General features: G+C 54.5%; 1 long non-coding RNA gene across 1 annotated transcript in view; it reads left to right on the top strand.

Annotated features, from left to right (window-relative positions):
• Positions 1–14,508, top strand: part of LOC114234105 (uncharacterized) — a 198,727-nt gene that overhangs the window by 108,452 nt on the left and 75,767 nt on the right. The window contains exon 3 of the long non-coding RNA XR_003620308.2: positions 767–872. This is a non-coding gene — a long non-coding RNA (uncharacterized LOC114234105). The remainder of the gene's footprint in view (positions 1–766; positions 873–14,508) is intronic.

Below are 14,508 nucleotides of genomic sequence, written 5' to 3'. Positions count from 1 at the left end.
AAAAAGCTGCCAGTTCGATTCCCGGTCAAGGGCACATGCCCAAGTTTTGGGCTCTATCCCCTGTGGCTGATAAATGTTTCTCTCTCTCTCTCTCTCTCTGAAAATCAATAAAAATATATATTTAAAAATTACTTTGGTTCTCTCACTGGTTGGAGCTACCATAGGCTCCCCTCTCTCCAGAGCAGACCCCCTCCCCTCTGCCACCCTCACAGCTTATGAATTTAAGGCGGCTCTGCATAACGCATTGACCCTGAACTGTGGGGTTAGCGAGGTCAGGGTTTGATCCTAGCCTCTGAAGGAAGTCACGGGTCCTTTTTGCACCTTGATTTCCTCATCAGAAGGATGGATCTGATCATACTCTCCGGGGTGGATCGGTGTGACATATACACTGGAACACAGCACAAACCTTGGCCCTTCTTATCCGTTCCTCCTTTCCCAGCCCACTTTCAGCCCAGGAACTTCCTGGCACCTGCTAGCTCTCAACATGACAGTCTGCGTGACTTCTGGTAGCCAGGCTGCCTCCCTAACCATGGCGGGAGCGTTAAATGCACCTGCACGTCATGCTTGGTGTGTGTGTCTGTGTGCACACGCACTCCAGCCCATGTGCAAGGCTTTGGTGTGTGTGGCTCGGCATTAAACAAAACCCCCCTCCCGTGGATGAGTTAAGACTGTTTGCTGCCGGGGCCGGTGATCTATCACAGACCAAGGGTAGGACGCATTGCAGCCAGCATCTGGGTGACAGCGTTCTTTATATTCTCCCCTGTAGCACGGTCGGTCCCCGGCGGCGGCGTGTCTTCCGACGGCGTGCCCATTACATTGGGACTGTCCTCTTCCTGCAAATCAGAGCAGTTGAGTGCCACCCCAGGCTGAATGTGAGTATCGTGGGGGGTTTTGTTGGTTTGTTTTCGAGGTGTAGGGGAGGGCCCAGCGGAGGGGGAGTCGGGCTTTTGCTGTCTGTGTACCCTGGTGGAGTGTGTGGGGCAGGAGAGACGGGCAGGCATGCAACACGGGAGCCACGTGCTGTGGCCTCTGGTGTCACCTTCTCCCTTCCGCATGGCCTCCCGCAGCCCCGGGTCTGGGCTTCTTTTTAGGGCCGTGGTTTTCAGACTTCAGTTTGCAAATGATCACCTGGGAAGCTTGCTGCAAGGCACATTCCTGAGCTCCCCTCCCCCCTGCTGTTCTAACTCACGGGCTCTGGGTGGGGCCCAGAAGTAGCATTTTTCGACAGACAGCTCTGATAGGTCCGTTTGACCAGGAGGCTCTAGAAGCAGGTGCCCGGGACCTGTCAGGACTTCACAAACAAGTTTGAAAACAGATACAGTGATTAGTTTCAAAATGGGAAAACAACGCCGAAAAAAAATTTGAAATAGTGATACATAGTTATGTAACTTTAGAGCAACTTGTCAGCTGCAGCCCGGCTTTTGCAAAACAGGAATTGTTTTTGAGGTAGCATCTGGGTAGGGTTAGTATATTCCATATGCTGTATGCCAGGTCTGCAAAAACCTGGATGAAGCCCTAACACCATCCACCCAGCTCTGAAAAATGAAACCCTCGATTATTTCTTTTAAAAACACCTTTTTATGGATTTTAGAGAGAGAGGAAGGGAGAGGGAGAGAGAAAGAGAGAGAGAGAAACATCGGTGTGCAAGAGAAACATCGACTGGCTGCCTCTTGCACACACCCCACCTGGGAATCGAACCTGCAACCTGGGCATGTGCCCTGACCTGGAATCAAACCAGTGACCTTTCAGTGCACAGGACAACACTCGACCCACCGAGCCACGCCAGCCAGGGCATAGATGATTTCTTGTTTTTAGCATTTCAATCTGGAAAGGCTTTGCCACCAGGGAAACTAAGGGAGGCCTAGGAGGAGAGTGACTCGCTCAAGGTCACACAGCAAGTTTCTGGAAGAGTCCAGACCAACGCAGGGAGTGTGCACAAGTGTGCGAGGGCTTATTACATGCCTCCTCCCCCCAGCGGTCTCTTCCCCATCTGCCTTTCCCTTTGGCTTCCCTTCCCTTTGGTCCCTTTGTCCTCAAGCTAGCCTCGAACATGAGGGGAGAGGAGGAAGGTCATGGGGGAGCGGTGTCTCAGGATGGAGACCACTAGCCAATAGGCCAGTCTTCGGCTTCATCCCCAGCAGAGGGAGAAGGACTGAGTAACTCCCTGAAACTGAGGCAGACTTCTCAGCACCCGGTGAGCACCTACTGTGCGCTGGGCGTTGTGCACAGACAGTGCACAGCAGGGAATAAGGCTGACAAAGGCCCTGCCCTCAGGGAACTTTGATTGTTCAGCATCCATTCATTCAGCAGATACCTGCTGTGCATCCTCCATGGAGAAAGCTTAGATTGCAGTGGGGGAGGGAGGCGGTAAGCAAGAGGGACAGATCCATACACAAGAAAGACATTGCAGACAGTGCCAAGTACAAGGAAGAAAATAGAAGAAGATGGTGCCCTAGCCCCGTGGTCGGCAAACTCATTAGTCAACAGAGCCAGATATCAACAGTACAACAATTGAAATTTCTTTTGAGAGCCAAATTTTTAAAACTTAAACTTCTTCTAACGCCACTTCTTCAAAACAGACTCACCCGGGTCGTGGTATTTTGTGGAAGAGCCACACTCAAGGGGCCAAAGAAGCCGCATGTGGCTCGCGAGCCGCAGTTGGCCGACCACGGCCCTAGCCAATTTAGCTCAGTGGATAGAGCACCGGCCTGTGGACTGAAAGGTCCCAGGTTCGATTCTGGTCAAGGGCACATACCTCGGTTGCAGGCTCCTCACTGGCCTGGGCCCTGGTGGGGGCATGTGCAGGAGGCAACCAATTGATGCATTTCTCTCACATCAATATTTCTCTCTCTCTTTCCCTTTCTGTCTTTCCACTCTCTCTAAAAATCAATGGAAAGATATCCTCAAACGAGGATTTAAAAAAAGAAGGCGATGAGAGGGGCTGGCTGGGTGCAGGGCATGCCCGGGGCCAGGGCTCAGTGGCCTCTCTCCTGCACACACAGTAGCGTTCTCACGGCCCAGCCGACCTGGAATTCCTCACTCGGTTCTTTCTCCAGAGCGTCCTGCAGGCTGCCCCCAGACTGACCTCCATAAAGTCCTCTCACCGGCTGCACCGCTTCGCATGGCCTTCAGTCTCTTTCCCAGCCTCAAGGCCCTCAAAGTTCTGGACCCAACACCTGCTCCCAGGTCCCCCAGATGTTTGTCTTCTGTTCTAGCAGCAAAGGCCTCCTCACTGGCTGCCAAGCAGGCATCCCCCCCACCCCAAAACATTGAAGGCTTTTTTTTAAAAAAATAAAAACATATTTTTATTGATTTCAGAGAGAGGAAGGGAGAGGGAGAGAGAGATAGAAACATCAATGATGAGAATCATTGATTGGCTGCCTCCTGCAACCCCCCTACTGGGGATGGAGCCCGCAACCCAGTCACATGCCCTGACTGGGAATCAAACCGTGACCTCCTGGGTCGTAGGTCGACACTCAACCACTGAGCCAGGCTGGCCGGGCCCCCCTGCAGGCTTTGGTCACAGCCCCCCTCTCCTCCTGAAAGCTGCCCTCCCACCTGCCATCCACCCATCCAGCTCTCAGACGACTTCCCTCTGCAGCCCACAGCAACCTGCTCCCCTGCACCCAGACCACACAGCGCCCACCCCCGAGCCATCTTGGACCGACTTGTTTCGTTATCTGTCGCTTCATTCCTCCACGGTTATCTAACATTCCTCAGGGGGCAATCTGGACTCCCTCCCTGGGGTCTTCCCCAAAAGAATGGCCTGGGTGTCGCAATGCCTCGCTGCAGTCTCGGTGATCACAGGCACCTGCGCGATCCGTCTGTGAAGAGTCGGTGGGGTGGGTGGTGCAGGCTGGGGAGTGGAGGGGGGGACCCAGGGCCATCACCCTCGGACCTCTCCCTGCCTCCTCGCCCAGTCCATTCCCAGAATGTGGAGGGGCCTGGCCCAGACGCCATTGCCAGTGGCACCAGGAATTGGTCTTTTGGAAGAACTATTTATCAGGAGCCATCAAGGCGTCTCCTTGACCTTGTAACCCTCCTGGAGGAATGAGAAGGCGGTGTGTGGCGGGGGGAGAGGTGTGTGCAGGGAGGGGTGTTTGGAAGCTGGGTGCATTTAGGGGCATCCAAAACAAAATGCCTCCCAGGGGCACCTGATGCTTCTGTGCCCCCAAATCTTCCCCAGACGCCGAGGGCTCATGATGGAGAGGAGTTGGCCACCGTCAGAGAGCAGGGACAGTCTGTGATGTCGCAGTCCCGGTTGCACGCAGTGTTGTGTCCTGCCCGGGATTCTGGAAAGTGCGGAAGAGAGATGTGCTCTTTGTTGGAAAAATGAAGGTTTGGGGGTCCTAGGAGTATGACCGTTGCTTTTTCTCTTCTGTCTTCATCTCTTACCTTTTTGGTAACCTGCCTTATCCAGTTATAAAAATGGTTTATTGCAACAGAAGAAAAGAAAAATGTATATATGGATTTGTAGGGACCCGTGTGTCCCCGAGAGGGGCACCACATAGGGGCAGCCTGACATCCTCTCCGCTCCCTCAGGCTGTGAGCAGGTCGTGACAGGTGCTCTGGTTGAGGGGGCGGTGGGGGCGGGGCGCTGCTCCCCGGTATGATGGCTCCGTGTGCCTCACTCACTGAGATGAGCTGTAGAGCCCCCAACACAGCGCCTGGTACACGTACGGCTCCCTGAAGGACGTGCCCTCTTCCCAAGTCTATGAAACAGTGCCACCACCGAGCCTTTTGTCCTTCTCAGATCCCGTCTCATTTAAAGCCCATCATAAGGGTCCCAAAGGGACCACTGCCATGTAATAAACCCCATTTTACAGATGGGAAAGCTGAGTCCTTAGTTGCCATTCACAAAGCCTCTGCTGAGTCCCAGACTCGGGCTCTCAGCATACATCTCCATGGAAGCTCACAGGACACCTTAGGGCCGCGCTTCATATCTGCTTTTCACTGTGGGGAAACTGAGGCTCTATCAGGTTCCTTCCCAGAGGACCCACAGCCAGAAAGAATCACGGGCACATGTATTCCTGGGTTTTCTGCCTCCCCACCTGGTTGAGATTTTTCTTTGGAGCTGTGTTGGGAAAGCCTCCTCCTTTTGAAGCACGTGATCGTTGGTCTGTGTAGGATCCGCTCCTTCTTCTGTTTCTGACTGCCTCATGCCCGTCCCCGCTGCTCCTGGTGGCACCCGCCCTGGTGGGTTTGCGGTGGGCCCGGTGTGTACGCTTACCCCTGTGCTGTTCTGATTGGGTGTCTGTTTTGAATTTGGGCAGATGGGATTCGGCTACAGATCTCCCTCCGGTTTCTCTCTCCTTTTTTTCTTTTTACTCAGTACAGCCCTCCTTTGTTGTCTGCAGAAGACTGGTTCCGGGATCCCCTGGGGGTCCCCAAATCCACAGATGCTCAGATCCCCTATGTCAAGTGGTACAGGGCTTGTATATAACCGACCCACATCCTGCCACATCCTTTAAATCATCTTTAGAGTGTTTATAATTCCTAATACAATGTAAATACTGAGTAAATAGTTGTTATACTGCATTGTTCAAGGAAACGTGTGAAGAAAAGAAAGAGTGTACACGCTCAGTCCCGCCGTGACCATCATAGGTCTAACTACACAGTACACGACAGCAATAACACAACCTCCCCCCCCCCCCGCCCCCGCCCCCAAATATTGTCGATCCATGGATGGTTGAAGCCACGGATTCGGTGCCTGTGGATACGGAGGGCCGACTGTTCCATCTTTTTAGATCCCACCTGGTTGCTCTGGGTACACCTAGCTCATTCAGCGGCGGCCTCTCCCCACCCCTTGCCGTAGGTCCTGCCATTGGCCGGTCTTGCCCCCGCTGAGGAGCCCAGCCGTGGCCTGTGACAGGCAGCGCACACCTGTAGTCGCGTGGACTGTGGGAGAGTCAGAGACACCCTAGCTGAGCTGCATGAGTCATCTGCGCCATGGTAGATGCTTTCGCAAGTCTGTCCGATCGTTTTCCAGAATGACTGTGCCGTGTGCCGGGCCACCGGTGCGCTCCGAGTTCCAGTTTACCCACGTCCTCCCAGCACCCGGCGCTCTCAGAGGGGGCAGGAAGGATGCTCAAGCAGGTCAGGGCACTGGATCAGCGTCTCTGAGGCTCCTGCTCGCTGCACATCAACGTATCAGAACAACATCTTGAGCAGGAAGGGTACAGGGAAGGAGAGAGGGGGCGGGGCGCCTTCCTTAATGCAGCTCTGTCTTCTATTACGTCTTTCTGTTTTCTTTTTTGTTGTTGTTAATCCTCACCCGAGGATATTTTTCCATTGATTTTTAGGGAGAGTGGAAAAGAGAGGGAAAGACAGAGAGAAACATCGATGTGAGAGAGACACATTGCTTGGTTGCCTCCTGCATGTGCCCCAACCAGGGCTCGGGCCGGGGAGGAGCCTGCAACCTATGTACGTGCCCTTGACTAGAATCGAAACCAGGACCCTTTGGTCCGCAGGCCGACGCTCTATCCACTGAGCCAAACTGGCTAGGGCGACTCCCCTTGTGTCTTATTAGCCAGATGGGACTGGGCGTCCTCCCGAAGGCAGTTCCTGACAGAGAGAACCGATCGGATCTCATGGCTGTCCGCCAGGACCCCAGCAGAACTGGGCATGTCTGAGTGAGGAGGAAGACGCAGTGGCTGAGCCCTTACTCAGCGCTAGCATCTTTCACACCAGACCTCTCGTTTTGCAGTTTTTGGAGTACGTCTTGCCTCTTTCGTTCAAGGGACCGTCCCCTCCCAAGTCTGTGATTAACCACATGCCGAGTTTCTGATTGAGTCGCCCAGCACGCGACGGTGACCTTGGGCCCAGATCTGCCCAGCTCATTCTGGAATTTGCCATTCGTGTCCGTCAGACGTCAGCCCTGTTCCCACGCCAGCTGCCCCAACTTCAGTTTCCTTCTGGGCTCCCAGGGGAGAGGTCAAGACAGAGATTCAGGGGGGGCGAGCGCCCATCTCCTGCCTGTGCCGGGGTTCCCAGGCAGAATGCCGGCTGAGGACAGGTGGAAAGAACACCTGTCCGGGAATGGGACCACGGCAGGCAGCCGCTCCCCCTCAGCCACGCGCCTGCTGGGTAACCCTCGTGTTTCTGCCTCGCCAAAGAAAGTAAGTGCTCAGTGGTACCTAGTCCTTACGAATGATGGAGCAGTTACTCTGTCAGGCGGCCCAGTAAGCATTTCCCCCCTACGATCTCACCATGTAACTGCCCTTCCAGGCCGTTTCTGTGTTTTGGTTATAGCACAGGCTCCCGTCAGACCTCCCATAGAATCCCTGTTCGGAAATGTACGGGCTGTGTGGCCTTGGGCAAGTTACTGCCCCTTTCTGTGTGCCTTAGCTTTCTCGTTTGTTCGTGCTACAAATACTCCATGCGTTAATAAACAGTAAGTGCTGAGGGAGGGTAACACTGGCTTCGAGTGCACACGTAGCTCACACCTGCTAAACATTACCTGTTGTTTCTGCCATTTTTCAAAATGTAGAGCCAGGCCAGTGTGGCTCAGTGGTTGAGTGTCGGCCCGTGAACAAGAGGTCCCCGGTCAGGGCACATGCCAGGGCTGCAGGCTTGATCCCCAGTGGGGGGCGTGCAGGAGGCCACCGGTCAGTGATTCTCTCTCATCACTGATGTTTCTATCCCTCGCCCTCTCCCTTCCTCTGAAATAAATTTAAAAAAAATATATAAACTATAGTGAAGAAATCAGAGGCTCAGAGAGATCAACTTACCAAACACCCGGCAGCTGGGAGTCGCAGGGCCTTGCCCCACTGCACATGCCCAGTAGATGAGTGGCCCAAGCAAGCAGGGTCGCTGCTCCTCCACAGAACAGATTTTCTTTCTTTTTAAGTTTTGTAATGGTTTTATTTATTTCTTTTTCTTTTTTTTTAAATGTCTTTACTGTTGAAACTATTTTTTTAAAATTTCTTTATTGATTAAGGTATTACATATGTGTCCTCATCCCTCCATTAACCCCCCCCCCCCCCCACATACACACACACTCATGCCCTCACCCCCCTGGTGTTCATGTCCATTGGTTAGGCTTACATTCATGCATACAAGTCTTTTGGTTGATCTCTCCTCCTTTCCCCCACCCTCCCCTACCTTCCCTCTGAGGTCTGGCAGTCTGATCGATGCTTCTCTGCCTCTGGATCTGTCCCTGTTCAACAGTTTTAAGTTGGTCATTATATTCCACAAATCAGTGAGATCATGTGGTCTTTGTCTTTCTCTGACTGGCTTATTTCACTTAGCATAATGCTCTCCAGTTCCATCCATGCTGTTGCAAATGGTCAGAACTCCTTTTTTACGGCAGCTTTACTGTTGAAACTATTACATATCTCCCCTTTTTTTCTCCCATTGACCCCTGCTAGCTGGCCCCGGCCCCAGGCCTCCACCACCTATTGTCTGTGTCCATGGGTTATGCATACGTGCACACAGGTTCTTTGGTTGATCTCCACACCCACTCCCGCCTTCCCATTGAAGACCCAGGGACACTCTTTGTAAGGAAGTAGCCCCCAGCCACCGACCCTAAGGACACGGCCTGAGGCTTCTAGCACCCGGTAGGTGAGCGGATCATTCTGGAAGGTGGCTAGGGACCCGGGGCCACGGCGGGAAGGGTGTGCCCTGGGACAGCAAAGGCCCGGACTTTAATTCCTGGTTCCCCCACCAGACTGTGTGGGGCCTCAGCCTCCTGGTCTTTAAATCGGATTTCTACTCTATTTCCCACCAGGGAGGACTAGGGAGTGCTGCCTCCACGGAACGTGGCCAGCGCAGCTCATTCCGGAATCAGGGTTTTCTCTGTGACTGCATGTTTCTTTATCCCAACCCGAAGTTAGAAGCATTCACACAACCTGCAAGTGTTGCATCCCCCAAACCCGTGTACTCAACTGGAAGGCTCTGCAAACCAGGGCTTCAGAACCTTCTGGAAGAGGGTTTTCCAGCCCACCTAAGGGAAATGGGCTGGAGTCAGGGGCTGCTGAGGCTTTTAGAGAGTGGGATGCATATCCGGGCTCTTGGTTTGGGGGCAAATAGACCAGGTAGCTCTCTGCTACACGGGACATTCCTCGCGGAATTTGGCCACCTGAGCCCTTTAATACATACATGGGTGTGAGCGGCCAAGCGCTCAGTCTGAACGAAGGATTGCAGACTAGGAGGTTTAAGCAAAAATGGTGGTGCTCATGCCCTGAATTTCCTGGGAGGACTTTTATAGTTTTATTTTTTAATTTTGAAAAAAATTTTTTATTGATGTTAGAGGGAGAGAGAGAAACATGAGCCGGCTGGCTCCTGCACACCTTGCAGTGGGGATGGAGCCCGGAACCCTGGCAGGTACCCTGACTGGGGATTAAACCAGTGACCTCTTGGTTCATGGTTTGGTGCTCAACTAGCAAGCCATCGGCCAGGCTCCTGGAAGGACTTTTAAATGTAGCCCTGCTTAAGAAATGACTCACCTATCTTTTATTTATAAAATTTAAATGTCCCTCTCCCCTTTCCTTCCCTTCTTTTCTGGTCTTTCCTCCCTTCTCCCCTCCCTGCCTCCCTCCCTGCCCCCTCCCTCTCCTCTCCCTCCCTCCCTGCCTCCCTCCCTCCTTCCCCTCCCTGCTTCCCTCCCTGTCTCCCTTCCTCCTTTTTCTCCCTCCCCTCCCTCCCTCCTCCCTCCCCTTCCTCCCTCCCCTCCCTTCTCTCCCTCCCTTCTCTCCCTCCCTGCCTCCCTCCCTTCCTCCCCTCCCTCCCTCCCTCCCTCCCTCCCTCCCAGGCTCCTTTCCCTTCCTCCCTCCCTCCCTCCCTCCCTCCCTCCCTCCCTCCCTCCCTCTTTCCCTCCCTCCCGCCTCCCTCCCTCCTAGGGAAACATTCACACTGTTGAAAACTCAAAAGACCCAGAAAGATCCGCAGTGAAAGTGAAGTGTCTCTTTCAGTCTCCAGTCCCCAGCCACCCGCAGGCCTTCCTTCCAGGGCGCAGCCAGCGTCAGAAGCCCCGTGTCCATCCTTCTAGAGATGGGCTGTGCGTGCCCAAGAAAACCATGCGTGTGTGCCTCCTTCTGTATTGCATGAGGTCGTTGTGTTTTATAGCATTTAAGCCCCATGACTTAGGCCATAACCAGGGAAGAGAGGTGGCCGGTCATGCTTTCCCATTTCTCGCCAGTTACTCGGCCTCCATTCCCAGTTGCTTCCCACCAGCTGTCGCCCTGTGCTCCCTGCTCACAGGACCGATGCCCAGGCGTGTGCGAGGACGTGGGGGCCTCTCTGATACCTTGGCTGTGGACCCGGGAGTGGTGCAGCCCAGCCTCGGAGAGCCTTCCTTTCAGGAGGTGCGGGGTTCTGCCTTGACCTCCCCCTCTGCAGGCAGGAAGTCTGGATGTAGCCCAGGGGGTCTCCAGAAACCTCCCCACCGAAGGTGGCCCTCTGGGAACCCCGCCTCTGCCCAGGGGCAGCTGTTAGGTCACCTTCTCTTGACCTGGGTCACTGGGTGCAGAATCACACACCTGAGACATGGCCGAGGCTGTAGTTCCTTAAATTGAGCCACGCATCCATCTCCAGGAGCCCCGGTTAAAGGCAGGTTCTCGGTCACTTAATCTGAGTGGCGCCGAGACTCTGCACGAATCATGAGCTCCCAGGGGATGCTGATGCCCCTGGTCCCCACCCTGAGCAGCCAGGACACACCATGAGCTCAGGGTGCTGATGCCCTGGTCCCCACCCTGAGCATGTGGGATGCATCTTCTTTCCTGCCCTGCTCACGCCACAGACAGTGCTGGGCTGCGCATGTTCTGACTCTGTCGACGCACAGTGTCCCGTTTCATCTTCCTGACCGTCCAGCGAGATGCGGGGACACGATCTTTTTTATTTCAGGTGAACATGGCCACGTTCCCCACGCGCCCCCTTCGCACCCCTTCTCCCTTAGCATGTAACACCTTTCCTCAGTGACCGGGTCACGGCTGAGCTGTCTTCTGTTCCTGTGGTCTTGACAGCCTGGCTGGTCTGGGAATTTTATTTTCAATTAAACGTCCTCATTGAACTGCTTTGGCTTTGAAAGGATTCCGTTCGGCTGGCTAGTTATGAAGCCGTTGCTACAAGGAGATATTTGCCCTCAAGTTCAGGCTCTTCGGTCATTCTCATCCGTGGCTCGCTCTCCCCCTCCCGGAGCCGTGGGCGGCCGTGTGTCTGTCCCTCACACCGCAGGCCGCTCGGGAGTTCTTTTTAGGAATCCAAATCCAAGCAGCGGTGTTGACAGGAGGCCCTTCCTAGGTTCATCCAGTCAGTGGCATGTCCTGATGCAGACCGCCGGAATCGGGGCTGTGCGAAAGCAACAAAACCCTCGCCCTCTGTGTGTGGGGATGAAATTTGGGGGGCACTGAAAACCACCCTTTGCAGGACGGTAGTCCTTGGTGAACTCTCACTGCAGTCAGACCTTTGAGATTCCCGGGAAATCACCCAGGACAGTGGTCGGCAAACTGTGGCTCGCGAGCCACATGCGGCCCTTTGGCCCCTTGAGCGTGGCTCTTCCACAAAAGACCACGGCCTGGGCGAGTCTATGTTGAAGAAGCGGCGTTAGAAGAAGTTTAAGTTTAAAAAATGTGGCTCTCAAAAGAAATCTCAATCGTTGTCCTGTTGATATTTGGCTCTGTGGACGAATGCGTTTGCCGACCACTGGCCCAGGATGTGTTCATTTGCAGGTGGGTGGCCGGGGTTGTTTTTCTAAGGTGTCGTGTTAGCCTGTGACGGTGTTGGGGCCGGAGGAGGACCCCTGAGGTGTACTCCCAGGTTTATCCAGTGCCAGCCGTGTGTTCCCAGACAAGGCGCCAGCCTCCTCGGGGTTGCCTCCAGGGGCATTATGATTCCCAATGAGCTGAGGATTCACTAAGAGAAAACTTAAAGCCACACTCACTGGGGAGTGGTCACCTGCCGCAGGATCATCCTGTGAGCTGATGAGGCCGCTAGGAGGCCATCAGAACCCATGGCAGGGGCTTGCTTCCCATGAGAAGCGGCCCTCACCCCAGGGAACATACACCCGGCCCTTCAGTGGGTTCCCAGGGAGGCCCAGGGAAGGTTCTGGCTGCCATGATTCAGAGGCAGAGCTCCCCACCCCGAGCCCCGAGGCGGTGTGGCTCTGGATTCCTGATTTGAGATGCAGGGCCACCAGGGTCGCAGGTTGTGTGATTCACAGGCTGCCTGCGGGTTTCCCTGGGGGTCCCCCGGAGGCCTTCCCACGTGGGGCGCGCGCGCTGGCCCCTGGCCTTGGTGTTACACGTCGGTCTGGTGGTTCTGCAGGTGAAAGGTTGAGCTCGAGGGGTGTGAGAGCTGCGTGGGAGTCGCAGCCCCGCCAGGTCTCTGGGGTTTTGCGCCGCTGCCGTTTCTGAGCACGCCCAGGGCTACGCGTTCCCGGCTTGAGCAGGGCTCTCTTTACGGGAACGAGGGGGGTCTGTGATGCTCCTCTGGGCCAGCTCCTGGGCAGGTGACTTCACCTCTCCCAGCCTCCGCTTCCTGCCCTGCCGGGGCCTCCGGGAGGCCCAGTGCGACTCCCCGGGTGGTGCTCAACCCAGGTGACCTTGCTTCCCCTTCCCCTCTCTCACACGGAAAAACAAGTTTATAGGCTCTGTAACTGAGCTTCCGAACCCTGCCATGGAGATGTCTCCCGCTATCCACATACCACACAAAAACAGCGCACGGAGGGAGAGACCATTAGCTTCAATTTGCTTTTTTTTTTTTTTCTTCTTTTTTTAAGGGCATCGGTCATTTCCACTTGCTAACCTTCACTCACTGCAAGGTTTTTAGTAGCTACTGCTCCCTCCCCAACCCCATTCCAGTAACATACTTGCCAGCCCGGTTTGCACTGCTGCAGATGAATGCCGAGCACGCCCCGTGTTGTTCCCTGTATCTGGTGCTCCTCCAAGTGATCGATCCCCGTTTTATTCACAACCTGGACACTGAGACAGGAGTCCGCCCGGCCTGTGACTCACAGATGCCTAATCAGAAATGCTTGATGCTGTGGGGGGTGGTGGGGGGGGGGGGGCTGGTGGGAGCGAGAGTCAGACATACATTCCCTGGCCCCTGGAGTGAAGTCGCATGGGTGCGGGGTGCGTGTGGCAGATGTCAGGCTGTGGTTCGTGGGGACGGTCCCTGCCCTCCGGAGCCTGCTGTGGAGGGGGGCTCCCGCGGGTGACCACATGCCCAGGGTGGCTGAAGGGGTTCCAGTCTATGCCTGTTATCCCAGCCTTTTAGACAGTCAGCGCTATCACAGCGTCCCAGTTTGGATGTTGACGGCCCTGGAGACACCAGATTGGGAGTTCTTAAAGAAATGTCATGAACCAAGTCAGAAGGATGAGGCAATGCGTTTGCAGGCTGGGCTGGTTTATTGAAAACTATCCGCGGGTAAGTGGATCGTGCAGTTCACACGTGTTGTTCAGGGTCTGCTGGATTATTTCATTTCCCCTGCCGGCCACCCGCTGGTTAGGTACCCTGACTAGCCACAAGGTAGAGATAAGGAGATTGAGGCTTAGGGAGCTTGAGTCACTTGCCTGAAGCTCTATAGCTGTTAGTGTGAAGTCATATGGATGTCCATCCAGTTAGAGTTTTGAGATTTAGAATTGCAGGAACCCTGGGTTAGTATTCTGCAGTTATCATTTTTAAAAAGTATTTTTTTTTATTGATTTCAGAGAGGAAGGCAGAGGGAGAGAGAGAGAAAAACATCCATTGATGAAAGAGAATCATTGATCCGCTGCCTCCTGCACCCCTGTCCCTGGGGATTGAGCCTGCAACCTGGACATGTGCCCTGACCAGGAATCGAATCGTGACCTCCTGATTCATAGGTTGATGCTGAACCACTGAGCCACACCGGCCGGGCTGGGGCTCCCCTTTTGCCGGCCTTGTGATCTTGACCTTGTGACTCTTAGCTGCAGTGTGCCCACCTGTAAAATGGGGGTAGTAACACTCACCATGGCGCATGCTGTCTGCTGTCTCTCCCCGGCGTGGTGCCTTGAGAGTTTTGGGTGGTAAGGAGGAGGCCTCAGGGAAGACAGGCCCCAACCCCAGCCTCATGAGGTGAATCAAGACTGGTTTAAACCGGATATGGTCATGGCGGCCATGGTATTGGCAGGTACGTTTTCTGATGTTGTTAGCGGAAAGCATTCTCTTTCCAGATAAAAAGACAAAGCCCCCGTTAGGGGAAGCTCATGTGACCTTTTCCCGCCTGGATCTCTGGTGTGATCCCCGGAGATACAGCAGCCACCTTGCAACCGCGAGGCAATAAGCAGCGGACGAAATTGGTGGAAACGTTCCTGAAAGATAGGAAAGGCAGGCTGTGAGCCGGCGTTGGCAAGCCCTCCCACCAGCCCCAGTCAGCAGAGGCCTCCGGACTTGGTGTGACGGGCCCAATTCCTACTTGCGTATGCCACCCTCGATGGACTTGATTTTTATTTGCAGCTGAAAGCATCTGCAATGGCTGTACAGATTTCCACCCAAGCGCCGTGTGGAGCGGTTTCATATGGTGGTCAGGAGCCCGATTCCAAAGCCAGGGTT

Source organism: Eptesicus fuscus, chromosome 19, assembly GCF_027574615.1.
Source record: "Eptesicus fuscus isolate TK198812 chromosome 19, DD_ASM_mEF_20220401, whole genome shotgun sequence".
In the NCBI taxonomy this organism is placed as follows: Eukaryota; Metazoa; Chordata; class Mammalia; order Chiroptera; family Vespertilionidae; genus Eptesicus; species Eptesicus fuscus.
The sequence above is the reverse complement of the archived record's forward strand: the minus strand, read 5'-3'. Positions and strand labels throughout refer to the sequence as shown.